Raw genomic sequence first — 20,002 nt, 5'->3', positions numbered from 1 at the left:
TAATTTGAAATTGAGTCGAAATTTAATTTTTATATTTTTAAGCTCAGTAACCTCAGCAAAAAGTATTTTCTCATTAACTTTAAAATGTTCATTGATCATCTTCCTACAGTCTTCTCCTGCTATTGAAGACGTCCCAGGAAGATGCGACATGATTATGTGAATCAAATACTTCAGTCGTGTTATGTCAAAATTTGACATAACAAAGAAAAATGTTTACGTGAAATTTGAATGTTGCAAGAAATGTGAGCCATAGCAATTTTTCAATAAAAGCTTAATCGTGTCAGTAAATTCTTTGTCCCCAAATAATAATCTTTTTGAATCATCACACAACAATATGAGTGTCTTAATCCCGCTCCGACTCCAGGCAAACCATGCGATGTGACATAGTAAAACTCAAGTCTGCATCAGAAATACATGCATAGCATCCTACCTAGATACAGGTGCGGACGCCTTAAATTTCTTCAGTTGTATTAAAAAATAAACTCTCAAATGGTGAGCTTTGAAAATTATGTCGATAACAATTGTACAAAAATCCGGATCACCGAAACACGAACACATCCCGTTTCAAAACCAAACGACCCAATTTAATGCGAGCATTTATTACATTACAAAATTTCCATGTCTATCTGTCCGCGGGGTTGACTTTTATAATACATTTGTGTAGGAATTTATCAGTTTCACGCACAAACGGGTGCGACCATTGTTAGGGCCCCACTCTAATTCCATGCCCAGTCGTGGTACCTCGCTACTTGGTACCCCCAAACATAATGCAAGTAGTTGCTTTATTAATACGGGACGGTTTGGCTTGGCTGGTAATAGAAGATAATATGATCGCTATTCATTGTGAAATTATTTTAATTCGTTCATTGAAATTGCACACATTATTTTATAGAATGGATTTAGACAATGCTTATTAAAGCTCCGTGACAGTAAATAGTAATTACCTACATATCGAATATTATAAATAAACACAACGATATCAAATATTGAAACCATTATTTAAATATGTGCACTAGAAAAGCACACAAGTAAAATAAATTTTGAAATGATATTTATATTTTTCTATCATTTATTCCTATGAATAACTGTCGTTATTGTAAAAACTAAAACTGTACTGTAATCGAAAGATATAAAATCGGAAAATAAGATCTCTAGTCGATTTAAGATAGTTCAATAACTCAAAAAGCCACCAACATAACGATCGTGACTGGCTTAGTTTACTGATCGATGCTGGCTAACGTCAGAATAAGTTACCATACAACTGATGATTTGTTGCGGTTTTCACCAATCCATACATCTGCGCTCTAGAAATAATTAACCAATTTCTTTAAAAAATAACAGAAAACATCTACAAAATTTAATTCGGCACTAAGTAATAATTATTCTTATTTCGTTAGTGGGGGGGCAGAGGGGAATATCTATGTTAGTGAACCAGTCTAGGGCCTCAGGCGTCGCCTTGTGGACCTCGTCAATCCCGCCGAGGAATGAATGCAGCGGGCATTCTTTGACCACATGTTTGGTGGTCTGCACTGCACCACATTCACACTTCGCCGACTCTTTAGGGCCCTACCTGTGCATTGTATGGGTACAGCATTGGAGGGGACCCACCCTTTCCCGACGGCTGTGTGAGGAAACTGATTGTTTAACCTCCTTAGCCGCACACGTCAGGACTCTAATTTTGTAAAAAGAAGCTACATTTATTTTAAAATGAATCTAGACCCTCCAATGTCCCTGCATGCATGATTGTTAGTACGAAATAATGTATGCATACTTACATTAATAGTAACACAAAATAAGAACACATATGAAATGTGTTCGCCTGGTGGTTTGGCATCTAAAATTAAATAATAAATAAGGAGCACAAATTTTATAAGTGGAAGTATGATTGAAACATAAAAATATACAAGCCGCGTATCGAGGGCAGTTTACCCCACTATCACGGGGCGGTCCCGGCAAGAATGAGCGTGGCAAGCGGCCTGGCCACAACGATCCCAAGCACCCGCGTCCCTTAGCCAGTTTTCCGAGAGTACCCTCGAAGAAATGTAAATGGAGGGAGGGGGGGGGGAGATACTCCCAAAGACCCTAGGGAATGTGATGTTTTGGACATCCACAAAAATAAACGATAAATAATAAAATAACGTGCTCTAAAAATTTTTTGTTTAAACAACGACGGAAGATTTATTGACAGACAGGCCTTGAGTAAACAGATTCCCACGGGAAAGGAGAGACCGGAGGACAGTCGAGTTTGGAACTTGGGTGGATTGACAGCCCCGAGAAAGGGATACAAATCAGAAGTGTTGTTTGAAATTGCAGTTAATTATTGAATTCAAATGGTATTAGAGAATATTGCGGAATATTGAATTAAAGTGAAAGATTATTGATCCGGTGTTTGTGTGAAGTGAAAGTGATTCGACTCAGTGGGAAAACAATTAATAATAATGACAATAATAATAATCAGATAATTTGTAGAGCGCCGTTTTGTAAAAACCCACCTCAGGGGCGCCAGGTGTTGTGCAATCGCGATTGTGTTATAAAGTTGTGTTGATTTAAACGTGATTTCGTATACAGTTCGAACTAGATTGCTTGTCTTAAAAACATGAAAATAATAAAAATAATGATTGCGTTTATAAAATAGAGTGAATGTACTTAAAGGCAGGAAGTGTTTAATCGGGCTAAGTTATTGATTTGGCGAGATGGCATTCTATCCACGGAGACCGAAAACCAGAGAATCAAATAGATTATTAACTGTGGGTTCGAATCCTAACAGATTAGGGAGGTACAATTTTATTTACAGGAATATTTAATTACCCTTTTATAAGCGTAGGGAGGAGGTCGAAAATTAAAGTGAGTTAGCTATATAGTGTAACCAGGTAAGCTTCACGCTGAGAATGAGAGGTGCCTAACTGGGTGAGTTTTTTATATTATTTATTAAATTTCAGAGGACCTTTTTAAATAATAGGATACAATCGAGGTACAGGAACCGAGTTTGCAACGCCTGCAACCCAAATAATCTTCCCATAAGAAGGGATACGCTAGACGCATTGTCAATCAGCTGTGAGCGAGAGACGAGTCAACGACCTTTTCATATATAGGCCGAGAGGCGCGGAGTACAGTCAGTCAAAGGGGAAGTTTTGCTAGCGTATGCCGTCCCAAATTGAAAGCGATCGGATACAACCAGACGGAACAAAATGAAAACTTTTCTTCTGTTATTTGACCTTCTAATTTAATACTTTCATCTATTATTTGACTTTCTAAGTTACGAATTGGGATGCACAAAAACAAATCTAAAGTCGAAAGAGGGAGATGGTAATCTCCGAAATAAAACTACCAACCGAACAACTTTTCTCAACAGGTATCTTTCGAGAGGTAGGCAGCCTCTTTAAATTAAATGCAAAAAATCAAACCAATTATCCGTTTATACCTTACCTGAGAGGATAGGTATTCAGTAGAAGTTACCCATACCTAATACACGAGGATGCTAGTGACCTCATAAAATAAATACTGGAACCAAATATTAAAATACAGACAGTCCTCATCCCAAATTTGGCATTTCGAGTAGACCTTACATATATCTCACATGATAATTGGCTGAATGGGTAGGCACACAACCTATCGTTAATAAGCAGGCAAAATGTCGACAAGATTGTCGTGTGTTATCTATGTATTGACCTAGAAAGGGATGTAAATCCCCGACGGCGTGGGAGTTACAACGTTTTCTGGAGGTGGCACGTAACTTAGGACCTTGCGTGTCACATTTTCGCGACTAGATTCGTGACAAGGGATGTCATGGTTTTCCCCTTCTACACTCAGTAAAGTAGATTTTCCTGGAGGTGTTTGAGATTGGGGCAATTCTGAAATTGGTGATGAGACCTGGTTTTCTTTATTCTGGCGTGAAAGTTGCCGATTTGGAACAAGGGGAGACCCGGCCGGTTGTGATATCCAGACACGCAGATATCGATCGCCTTGCTCAAATTATCATCCATCAGTTTTGTTTGGTAAGAGGAGGAGTCAATCTTAGCTTGAAAAAAAATTCATTTCCTTTCCTCTCCTTCCCCTCCCAAAATATATACATGGATGGCGCCGACAACTAACACCATAAATTTATCGTATGTATATCACATATATAAAATCTAACACTTTATTATATTCACATTACCCTACGATAGGTAGAATCGAGTAGCTAGGGGGGGGTGAGCAGGCGACTTAGAAGATAAGGTTTATAAAATGGTTTTGAAAAACAGCGGTAATGGATTCAACTCACTCTATCTCAAAAGAACCAAGGGATACCACACAAAACATAAATAACTAGGTTTCTAAACCGAGAAACAAAAACCCAACACAACGTTCGGTGAAGCCTTTTTATACTGAACCGTCACGTGAAATGAGTACGTTCAAGGTCGTACGTCACGTAGACAAACTAGGATGTACACACTTGAAGGGGTGTGTAATAAAGAAAAGACGGCAGGGAGGACCTTCCTACCCCGGATATATATATAACCAAAGCCTTATGGAAAAGTTTGAAGTAGAAAGGGCAGATCATTACAGGAATGAAGTGAGCCTCAGGTCACCGGAGGCAGGACGGAAGGGGACGGGGCTCGCGCAAACATTCCCCAGGCCCGCTCATGATGCCGGGGGAGGCACCCGTGGTTCGTGGGACAGCCGCCCCGGATTAATGTCACCTTACTGGATGCAGGAACAGGGTCTATCCGCCCCCGTGGTGGGGAAATGAACAATACAGTACGATAGAGTTCAGTTCGACAACCTATTCATAAACCAATTTGTTAGTAACAAATAAAAAGGCAAATAACAAACGTAGAAAATAAGTTGTGATCAACAACAAATTGACCGTTCATAATAGAAAAAAAAGAAGGAAAAAAAAGATTAACATAGTATTAAAGAGCTAAAACACAAAAAGAAACAGTATTATCATTATCAACGCGTTCCTAATAAATAAATAAGGCCCAAATTCAAAAGTAAAAGGAAGAATGTGCATTAAAAAAAAAAACAGTGTAAAGAATTGGCAAAAACGGTGTAAAAAGCCAGTATACACAATAAATGAATAAGAAATAATAAAACAAACAAATAAAATAATAAATGCATTGCGATCATGCCATAAGACAAAGAAAGTAAAACCAATGAGTACATAAAAATAAAAATAAAACATAAAGCAATCGCGCATAAACAATATTAAATTTGTTATAAGAGGAGTAACCGTGGAGTGACAGGAACAATACGCTTGGCACCTGAAACAAAGATGATTTTAATCTAAATCAGCAACTCTAAGCACAGGCCATCTCTCTACCCAGGACTTTACAAACTTTTTGAAGCATTCAAAATTTTCTCTGTTCAACACGAGATCGGCATTCCATGCCGGTCTTGTAATCCCTCTCAAGCCATCCAACATTTCCTCTCGGGCATCCTTCATCAACTCGCAGTGCCACAGAATGTGCTCGGCTGTCTGGTTAGTGTCACCACATGAACAGTTCGGATGAGGAGACAAGGCCAGACTATGTAGCCGCCCCCTGAGCTCCCCATGACCGGACACCAATTGCGTCATATAGTGATCCAGTTTTATGTGCGCCCCTTCCATTCTGCTTTTAACTGAAGGGAAGAAAGAGAAAGTCAATCTACCCTTCGTCAACCTATCCCATCGCTCTTGCCATACACTCAGCGTTCTATCTCGCATGGCTTTCAATAAGCCAGGAAGGGACACCGCTCCACCGGGTGTCAGTTCGACTCCCAGGTGGACAGCGGCCTTACCTCTTGTCAATGCCTTTTTTGTCAAAACTTCCCTTATTTCCAAGTCAATCGGCAGTGTACCAGCCAGAACCGGTAATGCATCATTAGCCACAGTCCTATATGCGCCCGAAAGAGCCAACAGGGGAGTCCGTTGGCCCCGCTTGAGGGCCAAGTGGATCAATGCATTATCCAGCCGGTGCTCCCACACAGAAGCTGCATACGAGACATGCGTCACGTAAACACCCCTATATATGAGGCGAAGTGCCGGAGTCCGCAATCCCCACTCAGCCGTTGAGAGCCTTCTCAATTTCAAGAATAGGGCCTGGGCCCTGCTAGAAACGCTCTTGACGTGCGCTAGGAACGAAGAAGATCTATCTAAAGTGACGCCTAAATACCTGGTGCTTTCAACGAAACGAATAGTGGAGCCTCCCATTCTGATGGTAGGGTTTCTGGCACGACTGAGCATACCCTTCATCAAGAGTCCCACGGTCTTATGGGGAGCGAAGTTCAGCCTGTTTCTCTTACCCCATTCAAGAATTTCACGCAGACCCTCTTCTGCTTTACTCTCCACTTCCTTTCTGCTGTCCCCTGAGACCAAAAGAAACTTATCATCTGCGTAGTCGACCGATATGCATCCTTCAGGCAAGGGTAACCTAGAGGAGTCGTCAAAAAGGATGTTCCACAGGTCAGGCCCGAGGACTGACCCTTGTGGACAGCCCATGTTAACGTCACGTATGATGAAGACATCACCATACATCACAATAACCTTTCTGTTACGTAAATAATCACTAATAATATTGAACAGTAAAGGCGGGCAATTACGACTTTTCAACTTAGTTAAAATCATCGGCCACCACGCATGATCGAAGGCACCCGAGATGTCCAAAAATATTCCAATTACATACTTTTTGGTACAAACCCTCACCCATTCAAGCGCATACTTAATGGCGTGCTCAGTGGACTTACCGGGGATGAACCCAAATTGGCGGCCGCAGGGTGGAGACAGGGTGAGACGGAGCCTATGTTTGATGATTTTTTCCAGTATTTTACCTAAGATTGGAAGTAAAGTGATGGGTCTGTAGGCTCCGATATCTGTTCTCGGCTTGTTGTTCCCCTTTGGTATAATCCGGAGCACGTCTTTCTTCCATTCTGTAGGGAATACTCCTCTACGCAAGCACGTTTCCAACACTTGATAAAGCTCCTCATTAGCGTGGATCCAAACATTCTTCGCTATTATGCCGTTCAATCTGTCAAATCCTGGTGCCTTCTTCGGACCCAAACCCTTAATTATGATTTCAACCTCTGCTCGACTTAATGGTGGTACGCCGTCCCCCTGGGCGAGGTCTCTAGGTGGAAGCCGTGACAGGTTTCTTACCTGTTGATGGTGAACACTTTCCCCATTAACTGAGTCTAGAGGAACTAACTTGCCCAGAAGTGTCTCAAGAGTGGAGACTATGTCAACACTCTCTGCGTTCCCTTCGCTATTACCGAGCACAACGCTCGATAAGTATCGTTCTGATCCTTTTCCCGAGTTTTCAAGAGCGCTGTGGATTTCCCACGGGTTGGCGTTACCCACTTCATCTACCCAACTATGCCATGCAGCTCGTTTTGCTGAGAGGACGGCCGAACGATAGGCGCCACGGGAAGCCCTCAAACGGGCCTGAAGTGCAGCCGCTTCTTCAGGCGAGCATATACTCCGCCTAACCACTACCAGGCCCCTATAGGCTCTTTTGTAGGCCCCTTTCAGCAAAGTCAGCTCTTGTGTCCACCACGGCGTCCTAATTAACTTCTTTGGGTTCGATCTGCCCAAAGAAGTTTCAGCGGCTGATACCACCGCCGCGTTGAAGAAATTCCCCAAGTTGTCCGGTTCCCTAGCGGCTACGTCATGAAAACCCCTTAAAGATTGACGCAGCGCATCCCCAAAGCTATCCCAATTCGCCCTAGTGGTTCTGAAGTTCCAAGATGATTGTGGAGCTTCTGTCTTTGTAATTCCCACTGAAAAAGTTATCAATCTATGATCAGAAACTATCGCACACTCATGAACCGTCCACTTTGATATTTTTGACGCAACAGATCCAGAGCAAAGAGTGAGATCAATGTTGCTTTCGCCACCGGTTCCTGAAAATGTTGAAAACGTACCTGGTTCATTGAGGATGAACAGACCTTGCGCTGAGAGAAGATCTTCGACGGCATAGGATCTTTCCGTTCGATTTCCGTTAAAGTCAAACCAGAGAGGCGAGCGCGCATTGAAGTCACCTCCAATAATTATGTTTCGGCCTTTTAATTTATGCAAGGCACGCGTGAGGCTCAAAATATGCGGTTCAACTAAATTACCATATTTAAAATATACTGATATCACGATGATCTCAGTATCGCCAAATTTAAAGGAAACACAGGTTTGGTATTCGTTCGACAGTCCCTCGAGAAGGAGGGGGCTAATCAACGAAGTATTGACCAGAACACCCGCCCCGGGAGAGCTGCCTACTTCAAGTACCGCCCCTGGACTAATGATACCAGGTGTTTTCCCTTGCCAAACGTATTGTTCCTGAATGAGCAGAATGTCGATCCCAAGGTCGGTCATGACCCGCTGGGCCTCAAGGGTGGCTATCCGAGACCGCTGCAGGTTGATCTGGCCTATGGAGTGGGGATTAGCGGCGGCCATAATCGGTCATGCGAACTTGAGCCTCGATCGCAGCTCTGTTTGCGGGGCAGGCTCGGTCACCAGTACAATGATCGGCTGGTTTCTGAAACTTGGTACAAGTTGCGCAGATAGCGGCCTGTGCCTTCTTGGGGCACTCCTCGAAATCATGACCGGCTGCGGCGTAGTGGCGGCAAGAAATGAACTCCTGAGTACAAGATTTGCTTACATGGCCGTACATGTGGCATTTGAAGCAACGGGTAGCTCCCAGGTAGTCACGAACCCGACAGGCATTCCACCCAAGGTAGCAAAGACCGCTATCTATTAGTACCTTCCGGCAATCCGGATGACACGTGACAATCATATTCATAGTCCCGCCTTCACGTTTCCCAAAGAGGGATACCCTCCGCATTGTCCTTAAATGGTCTTCCCTGGAGAGAGTTGATTTTTCTGCGACGTTATTATCAAAAATTTCCTTGAAAAGAGCAGTGTCAGCAGCTGCGTCTCCTCTGGGGACGTCATAAATGACTATCTTGGGTAGTCGTCCCTGTGGGTTAATCATTTTCAAACCTTTGAGGGTTAATTTTTCCGCCGCCTTCTGAATGTTTTTGACACCCCCCGGGCTATCAGTTTGTAGAAGAACGCCTCCACCCTTGATCTTACGTGTCCTAACCACTTTAAAACCGTCGTTTTTGGGATCCAGAACCGATGTAAGTACATTCTGGGTCTCCTCAGATGTTTTGCCTTCAGGGGCAGTGGGGTAGAATAGAATAGTGGGCCTCAGAGAAGGCAGCTCACGCTCCTGTCCCTCGAATAAGATGGAACCACTGGGAGGCGCTCCGGAAGCTGCACCCGCATATGTTTTTTTACCTACCACTTTTTCAATAACTGGTGGCACATGGGACGGACGTTTAATGAGTAAATCTATTTTTTCCGATAATCCCTTCTGTGATTTAATAACCTCGGCAAAGGCGCCAGCTCTCGCGTTGGCGGCGGCACAGGTATTTGCCAGGTTCGCGAGCTCATTACGAATCAGATCTATACTTACCTCTATAACTGAGCGGTCCTCCTTTTTAATTTTATTTTTCATCTCATTCACCTTTGCAGAGATCGTCGAAAGAGGGCTCCAAAATGGGGCGAGATAATCCTCATCGACTGACATATCGTAGTTGTCACCTGAAATTAACTGTTCCTCAATTCTGCCACGCTTCTTTTTTGCTGGGTTAGGCGACGGGTTTTTGGCCACGTCACCAGTACCAGTGGAAATATTTCCAGAAGGAGCGTTCGCTACATCCTTCGGGGCGGCCAAAATTGATGCTGCTCCCTCTTCACGGAGTAAGCTGCCATGGATACTGGTAAACGGTGAAGTGGGCCTTCTAGGACTACCAGGCTCCTTGTGGGCTTGAATACTCTCCATGAGCACATAGGATCTGGGAGAAGGTCGTCTCCTTTGTGAGGATATCTCCTTCCCTCTTGCCTGCGCTATTTTAATAACTTCCTCCTTTGAAAGCTCATGGAGGGCAACTTCCTCCTCGTCGGAGGAGTCCACGAGGACATATTACATATAATAAAAATAAATTAAAAAGAAATCAACCTAAAAATTAACAAAAATAAAAAATCCAGACAAAATGCTGGAACTTACCGCTGTGGGTAGAATGCAAATACAGATGTTATTTACAAAATCTGCAAACTCACCAGAATTTCACAAAATCCGAATTTAATTATGTAATTGAAAATTAACACAGTACTGACAATAGTTTTTGCCGTGTTTATACAATTCAGATTAACTCAAAACACATTTAAACGTCACTACAATTTTCGGTAATCCGACCCGAAAATTAACTAAAAAAAACTATTTTTAACACTATTATGTACTATTTTATTGCTGAAGAATAGAAATACAGTAAATAACCGCCAGAAATGCGATTAAATGTGATTATAACTAAGATTAACACCGTTTCGTTTCAAAAGTAAACAAACCGGTGCACGAAGGTAGGTATATCAACTGCCCGGTTCGGCTGGGCGAACTGAACTATCAAATATGGGTACAGCAGATGAGGGAGGACCTTATCCTATTGATGGCAGACTCCAAGCTGTCTCACAGTGGGGTCGTGCTGCGATGAGCATTTCTCACGTCGGCCGATTGCCAATCAAATTTCTACCTATGTTCTCTTCAAAATAATAATAATATTTGTTTAATTCAGTTGAAGGGAGCGGTAAGTGCGGTATAAAAGTATATATTATGCGAGTATAAATAAATTAAATGCTGTACATATTTGCGGAGTTGATGTTAGAGTTACAATAAATGTGTATTTTTGTTATTTCGTGAATAACTCATTAAGAGAACATGTACCGAAGTATTCATGTGTCTATGTCGAAAGAACCTACCTACCCAAAGGTCAACCTCTTATGCATGAAGATAACCTAGCGTTAATCAGCGACAATGATGAAAAGATTAGTAAGACAAAGGTTCAAAAGACTTACAGTTGCTTAAACAACCAGCCTTAATCTGGTCTTTTATATATATTATATGAACACTTAATTGCGCACTGCGGGAACCTGCGCCTATGTCTTGAAGTGATGTTCAAAATATGTAAAGGTCAATCCTTTTTCTAGATAATTTAGCGTCAATCAACGAAATTGATGCAAAAACTTGTGTTTTCTTTAATAGCCGCAGCCATGTGGCAGCTAACGGAACTGAAAAAAGGGGATATTTACGAGCTGCCAAGCGCACATTGAATGCCCTATATAAACACAAATGGAAGGCATTGTGAGAACTTTAAAGGAAATGTGCATAAAACGTTTGCAAGTAGGCGGGAAGCGATCATGGCAATGGAAACTACTTTCCTTTTGACTTTTCCCCTTTCAGAGTCCATTAAGATAATGGCTATCGGATTATCAGGGGATTGGGAGGGGGGAGAAGGAAATAGAAGTCACGGAGGGATGATAAGGAGTAACTAGATACAACTGAACAGTAGCAAATAAACTGTTCAAGGAATTCTCTAAAATATTTCAGATATCTATGTTTTAGATATCTATAATCATACATATCATCATTGTCACCATATTCACTCTATAGTTAAAATACTTTAAATTATAACTTTCCTGTCAATATAGAAAAAAAAGTTATTGTAACCTCTGAATATAATATTCGAAATACAACTATTCAAAAGTACCCGATTTTTTCAAATTTTACCATTTTTTGCAATTTGTGACTAGTAATGCAAAAACAACATTAGTATATTGGAAACATTCTATTATTTCATTGAATTAAGAATTAATGTTTGTAATTGTAACTCTGTTCAAAGATAAATGAAAATAATTTGTAAACATCCATTAAATCTGTATCTGATGATGTTTTAAGTTAAACTACGGTTATACAAAGTAAAACTAAATAAATTCCTTCAGATGTATGCATCAACATACAAAATACGGGTCTATTACGAGCTAAGTATTTGTAAAAAAAAAACTAGTGTATATTTATTTATAGCGTGTAGATACGATCCACAGAAGGAACATTAAAAATTACAAATAAATACAACCTCCAATAACAGTATACAACAATATGTAAGAATAAAACAATAATTAACCATGTACAAAAGACAACAGTGTTTGGGTAGAGTGAAGCTAATTGATAACAACAGATTCAAGAAATTTTGTAAGGTTGATCGCCAAAAATGTTCAGAATCTGGTTGAATTGAAGTGGAATTCGCATAAGACGTTGGGAGAAGGCCAAGTTGGTTCTTTGGAAAGGAATGTAGAAAGTTTCGGGCTTTCTTAAGACTGAATTATATTGATTTTGGCCCAGAGGGAAGTTTCTAGAAGGCATATAATACAGAACAGTTATTGTACCAATTTTAGGCGTGTTAAAGCATAATTTCAATATTTCAGTTTTTGATGTGCCGCTCAGAGTTTGATAACTGTGCTAGTATCAGAAATTCTACATTAAACTGATGAAATTGTTTTTTTTCCATACCATCACAATTGCAAAATGTAACGAGCATTATTCTATCGAAATTTATTATCAAAAAATTCTGTTTTTTTCAGTTATTTTCAACGGAACTTAAAAGCTCCTCACTAGTCCTCTTTCCCCAAGTAAGTTTTGCATAATTTATCCGCCGCGCCGTCTCGGTATCATGCCTCCCCGTGAATCCGCACATACATCCGGAGACAAGCCGCCTGGAAAACGTTGTATTGGACGATCACCATTTGAATTTATATTGAATTATAAAGCTGACTTGTTCCTGTAAGAATCTCCACGGATCAGCGTACATTCTTATACTTTATAGGAAATAGTGAAGGAATGAGGAAATCTATTTACTACAATACTTGTCGGTGATTGTAAAAGATTTAAATTAAGATAAACCATGAAAAAATTTGTATTATTAAAACTTTTTAGTATAGTCATGATGAATTCTAGGTCTAGAATCTAGTCTAGATGAAACTAGTATATCTCGTTACATGAGTGTTAAGGGTCTATTTGCTTTCGATTATGTGTTAGACGCGGCGCGGAAGGATGAAGAGTGGTGACTTGAAATCAATTCAGTGACCGAAGGGTACTGTAGGTAGTCACTTACGGTGGCCGAAAATTAGTGGTACAAGAGGGAAACTATGGATTCCTTGACGCTTGATCCCCGACAGTTGATCCCCCGTCACTTGATTCCGGGACAGTCGATCCCCGGGAAAATTGATCCTTGGACACTTGATCCCCTAAGGATTATTTCTGTAGCAATTTGTCATCGGTAAATAAACTAACGAGTGTCAAAAAGCGACTTCAAAAGATTTAAAAAGTATCGAATTAATGTTGAAAAACTAAAAATTATCAAAACTTTTCAGATTTGAAAAGTTTCAAACCAAAAAGTTGCAAAACTAAAAAATCCCAAAACGAAAAAGTTTCCAAGCTAAGAAATTTCGAAACAAAATTCCAAAACCAATACTAAACAAAGTTTCGAAACTTTTCGAAGCGAAAGTTTTTAACATGATTTGAAACCAAAATGTTTCGTAACAAATTTTCAAAAAAGTTTCAAAACTAAAACTTTTTAGTTTTTCAATCCTAAAATTTTTAAACTTTGTTTCGAAATTTTTAGTTTAGAAACTAATAGTTTTCTAAACTTAAGTTTCAAAACTTTCTAGTTTCGAAGTTCAGTTCGAAACTTATTGATTTCAAACTTTCTGGTTCAGAAACTTTAGTTTCGAAACGTTTCAGTCTCGAATCTTTTTTCATCATATCTTTTTGGGGATTCTTAGTTAAATTGGTATGTAGGCAGGTATAGCTTATTTTTGCTAATCCGACTGCACATTATAAATAACTGCACTCAAACACAAAAAAAAATATTTATTGAAAATTGAAACAAATATTGAGGAGTCAAACACTTTTCGTATTATATTTTAGTGTGAATTTATTATTTTTGATAAATATCCCTTTATACAATACATAAAAAAGATCAAATTTCCAGAAACTGAAACCTGATTTAATGTATGTATTAATATTTAAATAATGTGAATCTTATACTTCAATGATAGCCGCGTGCATTTGTAGACCGTTATTAAGTTATACCCATGTTGAGTTTCGCAAGGAATTATTTGAATTATAATCTCTAATCAAATTTAATTTCTCAAAATAGTATAAATATAAGAATCATTAAAAAATACCATGATGAAAATTAACTGAATAGTCTACTTATTTTAGCGAATGTGGTTCAAGTTTTATTATTTTTGATGGTTTTAGAATTTATGTTATCTACTTCGGTTAGCTTTGTTATGGATACTTTCACACACTTTTTTCGCACGTGCATCTGTTTTGCAGAGTGCTTTGTGAGATGAATCAATCATATTGATGAGTAATGCAAATTAGAAGACACGAATAAATTAGGTTTGACAAACTAGTATACATCTGGCTACACCGAATTTTTAAAATATTTTAATTATGTGTAAAATTACATACATTTTATTTTTATACGATAAGTATCAGGCCATGAAAATTCTTACACATTAGGAGTGTTGAGTTATGTATAAAATATATTTTTTAAACTCTTCACGTGTTAGAAATTTATAGAATAACTGGTTTCATTAGCTAATCGTAACTAACTAACCACCAGGCCATTTCCCAGCATGGGGTAGGCAGAGAGGATGGACAGCCAAACAACTCGGTCACCGCACACACTCCTTGCCTCATTCACACTCATACATCGTCTTGTACATACTCTTCTATAATTCTGACTCTTGACATGGCCCTATTCAACTATCTGATTCACTTCTTTGATCGAATCTTTGGCTCGTGTCTGTATCGCTCATCGTATTCTGTTACAGGAGTAGTGATCATAAACGAGCTTTTGTATAATCTGATGCTTTTAAAAAAAATACATAGTAGTGGATGTGGGTTTTTGACGTCCGTTGCACTGACTTTGAAAACACGAATAAAACGATTTCCATGCTAATTTATAGCTCTCAAGTATTTTAATTTTATTTAAAAACTTAATTACCACATGATTAGAATGCTTTAAGTTAGGTAAGAGTGTTTTAAATCCCGTCATCTATGTTAACAGCTGAAAAGTATAAAAGCATGACTGTTGTACTTGAAAACTTGCGACCATATCAAAAGCTCAAACGGGTTGAGAATCGACATTTAATGGGGGCTGTTCAAATATGACAAATCAAAATAGCACCGGTCGAGGAGTAGATGACCAGCAATTATGATGGAGTATACAAACACCAATCTGAAGAATTGTTTTCTATCTAACAAGATGAACATTGTTTGACTATTACATACATCAATTTCAATGCCAATTAATTAACTGTTTTTTACGAATATATGATATTTTCAACATTAAAACTTGTAGGTGTGTCGTGAGAAAAGTCAAATTTTTAAAAAATCAATTCAAATCCAGACAAGCGATAAAGTATTTATTTACAAATACCGTATTTAAAAAAATATGTTTTATATTCGTGTAATATTTTTTGCTATATTTTCCAAAAACAAAATTTTCCGTCAAGTTACAAAATGTAATTGTTCACAAGTATAACTAGTTGTTAAATATTAACCTACGTACAGAGGATATATTTAACTTAAACAATTACATTGTAAAAGAAAAAAAATAAAACCGGATGAAAAGTTTTCAACGACTTCGTGTTTCAGGGATTTAACACACTACAATCAGACATGCAAGTTCTATTAGCAATGTGTCAGTTTCCACCCGAAGTCTCCGGTAGGGGTTGATTTACATCCCGACCATTTGGGAACGATATTATTACGCCTAATCAACCCCGTGAAATAGTCGGACACGGCTGCCTGCTCAACCACCCAGCGAACATCGAACACTGGACAGGACAGGAACGTGTTTTCACGTACAGCGCTGGGAATAAATCAAGCAATTAATTCATAATTCAATTGGATGTTGATCTATTTAAAAAAATTATATTAAAACATTAAATTAATTAATTGATACCTACACACTTTACACATCGTGAAATGCAGTTTAAAACGTCAGTCGTGAGTGCTCAAAATCGTTCTGGTGATGAACCATCATACATAATCGAAAATTTACTTTAAATGGTTTTAGACGTGTTTACCAGATCCGAATAGCTAGATTATTCTACAACCTTCCTCACTGCCCTTTGCCAGAACTAGGAATGCCAAAATCACATTTGCGCTGGACAGATGTGCGCAATCGGAACTCTAATGCGGTATTCACATATTTAAAACAAATTACCTAGAGATTTTCAAGAAACTACTAATTTTTTTTTTGCTAAATGCCTACATAGAAATGTTTGTTAAACATGTTTTTATTTGAAAATAAGAATCCATTTATAAATGGACACGTTTGACTGTATTTGAACCCACCTATGTTATCGAAAAGTATACAAGCTCATAAATAATCATGCTGCAAGCTTTCTTAAAACTAGCATATTCTTTAACTGTTCAGATTGGCATATTTTAGGCATACTTCGTTCAGGCATACTTCGTTTAGGCACACTCTGGAATAAGCGGGCACAAAGCAAACCATTGAACAAAAGTGCCATTTATTTATTGCGGACAAAATGAAAGCATTTCTCAAAATACAAGAAATCAAAACAGTGTAAGTTCAAATTGTGTTCTGAAGCGAAGTCTATAACAAAATATGCAAAAATGTTGCATTTGTGTAAAAATCATCATTATTACGGGCATAAAAGCAAAACTTTTGTTCGAACTGTGAAAGCCATTTTACCAGGCTTGAATTTTTTGATCATAATAATAATTGTGGTCTGAAGCGAAATCAATAACAAAATCTGCCTAAAGGTGATATTATCAATTTGTGGAAAAATCATCATTCCTGAGGGCACAAATGCAAGCCTTGGGTTCGAACTTTAAAAGGCGTTTAAGAAAAAGGCGTCTCGCCAAACGGAGTGAAATTTTCGAATCCTCCCATAAATATTATGTGAAGCGATATAATTAATAAAATTCGCATAAGGTTTCTTTTGTAGAAAAATCATCGTTCTTTTAGGAACAAATGCAAGACTTGGGTTCGAACTTTGAAAATCATTTTATTAGGCATTTTGGTGCGGAACGGATGTAATTTAGGATTCGTAAAAAGAATTATGGTCTGAAGCTAAACCCATAGTAAAATCTGCATAATGCTACATTTGTGGAAAAATCAACAGTCTTACGGGTACATAATCAAATCTTGGGTTCGAACTTTGGAAGCCATTTTATCAGGCTTTAAAGCACCGAACGGACTGAAATATCGAAATCTTAATGAGAATTATGGTCCGAAGCTAAATCCATAAGATAATGTCAGTAGCCGCAATAACAAATGGTAATATTTTTATAGTCTGATAATGCCAAATTCTTTTAATCTCATTTGTTGTAAAGGGCAATTTTAATATAATGCTAACATAACTAATATATTTAATTTTATAATAATTAATATTTTATTGGTAAAATAACACATAATATATGTAAAATAGAAAAATGTTTACTGTGGGTTATCCTTAGAAGATAGACAATAACCATTTCTGACTTTTTGTAGGCCTTTTTAAGATATACAATTCCGTAGAGTACATTTTTTTGTTTCATTTGTAGTAAACACTTTGTGGGTATACATAATTATAATAATTAAAATAAAATAACTTTGTTTGAATACCACTTTATTGTATATATTAATAACCAACCGGTTTCAGTTCAACCCGAACCTTCATCAGAGATGAAGGATCAACCCTGATGAAGGTTCGGGTTGAACTGAAACCGGTTGGTTATAAATATATACAATAAAGTGGTATTCAAAAAAAATTATTTTATTTTAATTAGTACATTATTTCGTTGTATCTTCTTAGGTTTAGCCAGCGTTAGCAATGTAAGCACCCGAAAATATATTTTTTTGACTTGATTACAAAACGTCAAACTTTTGTACTTTTTAATGATACAATATAAATGTATTATATATATATATAAACCTTCCGGAATAAATTTAATAAACGAATAGTGAAACCCATATTAAAATATGTTGCGTAGTTTAAGGGAACTAAGCGCACAAACAGACAAACACGAAAAGCGACTTAATTTTATACTATTAGAGATTTGTAAAAAATATTGCTGTTACTCAATTTTTTTATTTGTAAACAAACTTTGTTAGAATTAAATATATATTTTTTTTTTACATTCGCTCCACACAGGAAGTCTGGAAGAAAATAATTTCCCTCAGAGCCTATGTCATCTTATGCTTGTTTATTTATTTATTTATTTAGTACAGGTGATGATACAATGACACATGTACATATACATAAAAAATACTTTGACTGCCCAACTAGGAGGAATTCCCGTTTTAGGACAGTCAAAATTGAGTTAGTAAAAACAAAAAAGGAAAAAAAAGAAAAGTAATATAATATATACATAACTAAAAAAAATTTAAAAATATATATAACTAAAAAATAATGATACATAAAAAAAATATTATTATAAAAGATTAAAAGCAAAAAGTTATAAAGTTAACTGATGTTAACTTGTTGTTTGGTTTGTTTAGTTTTGTTTATTTTCTTGTTTTCTTAATGTGTTTGATATTTTGTTTGTTTTTTTTATTGTTTTATATTTGGAAAAGTGTGAGTTCACAATCTTTTCTCCCTAATTGGTGAAGCCAGACAGTGATCGATTTACGAAGAGCACATATGCTTTCCTTTTTCCAAGCATCAGGTATAAAGTTGTAAAGTTTTGGGCCTAGGAATGAAAAATGTCTTTGAGCGAGTGAAGTTTTGGCTGTGGGTGGTACGATTGGATTCCTCCGTGAGTGTCGGGTGTCGTAAGAGTGTTCGATAGATGGGTAGAGATGACGTTTTTTTATGAGTGTTCAAAATTATTTTCCACATGTATAATTGTCTGACATCTAGAACTCATAACTCTTCAAATAGTGAATCGCTGTGGTACCTAAAAGGTTTTTTCATAATTACCCTTAGTAAGGATTTTTGGGCCTTTGCTAAGTGGTCTAAAACCGTTTTTGCGCATCCACCCCAGCCTAATGATGCATAGTCTAATAGTGACCCACACATAGCGTTGTAAATGAGTCTTAAATCTTTTAGACATAGGATATTTCTAATTGGCATAAAAATATGCGTCAGCTTTCTAACCTTAGTAGTCACAAGGTCTATATGTCCGTCCCATCTAAGATGTTTGTCTATAACAATACCGAGATATTTTATACTGTTCACGCATTCTAATTTATAGCAATTACAGATAGTTGATTCGATGCATTTATGTATGAAAATATTGTATAATTCTCTGGGTTGGCCCGCTTCTGTCGCACTAAATCGTATAAATTTTGTTTTTTTTCTGAATTGAGAGTCAAAAGATTATAATCTAACCAATATTTAAGCTGGTTAATACCGTCTTCTGCTTTGTTGTGTACAGCATTCCAGTTTCTTCCTTCAAATATTAAGACAGCATCATCCGCAAATGTTATGATGTGATTGGAGAGATTACTGTTACACAAATCATTTATATAAATACTGAACAGAAGTGGTCCTAGGGTACTCCCTTGCGGTACATCAAATTCTATAAGGGCGGGATCGCTAACAGTATCATTAATTTTAACTTTTTGGTATCTGTTCACTAAGTAACTATCCATCCATTTGAATAGCTCTCCCTGAATGCCGATGGCCTGTAGTTTTTTCAGAAATATTTTATGCGAGATGGTATCAAAAGCTTTTGCCAGATCAAGAAAGAGAGCGATGGACTTAACTCCCTGGTCAATATTATTGGAAATAATATCAGTCAGCTTAGCAATAGCATCTTCTGTTCCTAAACCGGGTCGAAAGCCGAATTGGTTCTTAGATAGGATCTTATGATTTTCTAGGTAGAGGCTAAGACGATTTTTGACGATTTTCTCAATCATTTTTGAGATTGAATTTAGTAGAGATATAGGCCGATAATTTTTTATTTCCGATTTGTCTCCATTTTTGTGAATCAGTATGACAATTGATTCTTTTAAGTGGTTCGGAAATATGGCTGATTTGAAACTAAGATTACAGATAAATGCAATAGTACTAGCTATGAGCAAGTTTCAACACTTTTAGCAAATTTGTTGACACTTTATCTGACCCACAAGCATTCGATGTCATGAGTTCATTTATCATTTTCATTACTTCATTAGTCGTAGTTTG

The sequence above is a fragment of the Hesperophylax consimilis genome, chromosome 5 (assembly GCF_061612785.1).
Source record: "Hesperophylax consimilis isolate HC1 chromosome 5, BYU_Hcon_1.0, whole genome shotgun sequence".
Lineage (NCBI taxonomy): Eukaryota > Metazoa > Arthropoda > Insecta > Trichoptera > Limnephilidae > Hesperophylax > Hesperophylax consimilis.
This window is presented reverse-complemented; position numbering follows the sequence as displayed.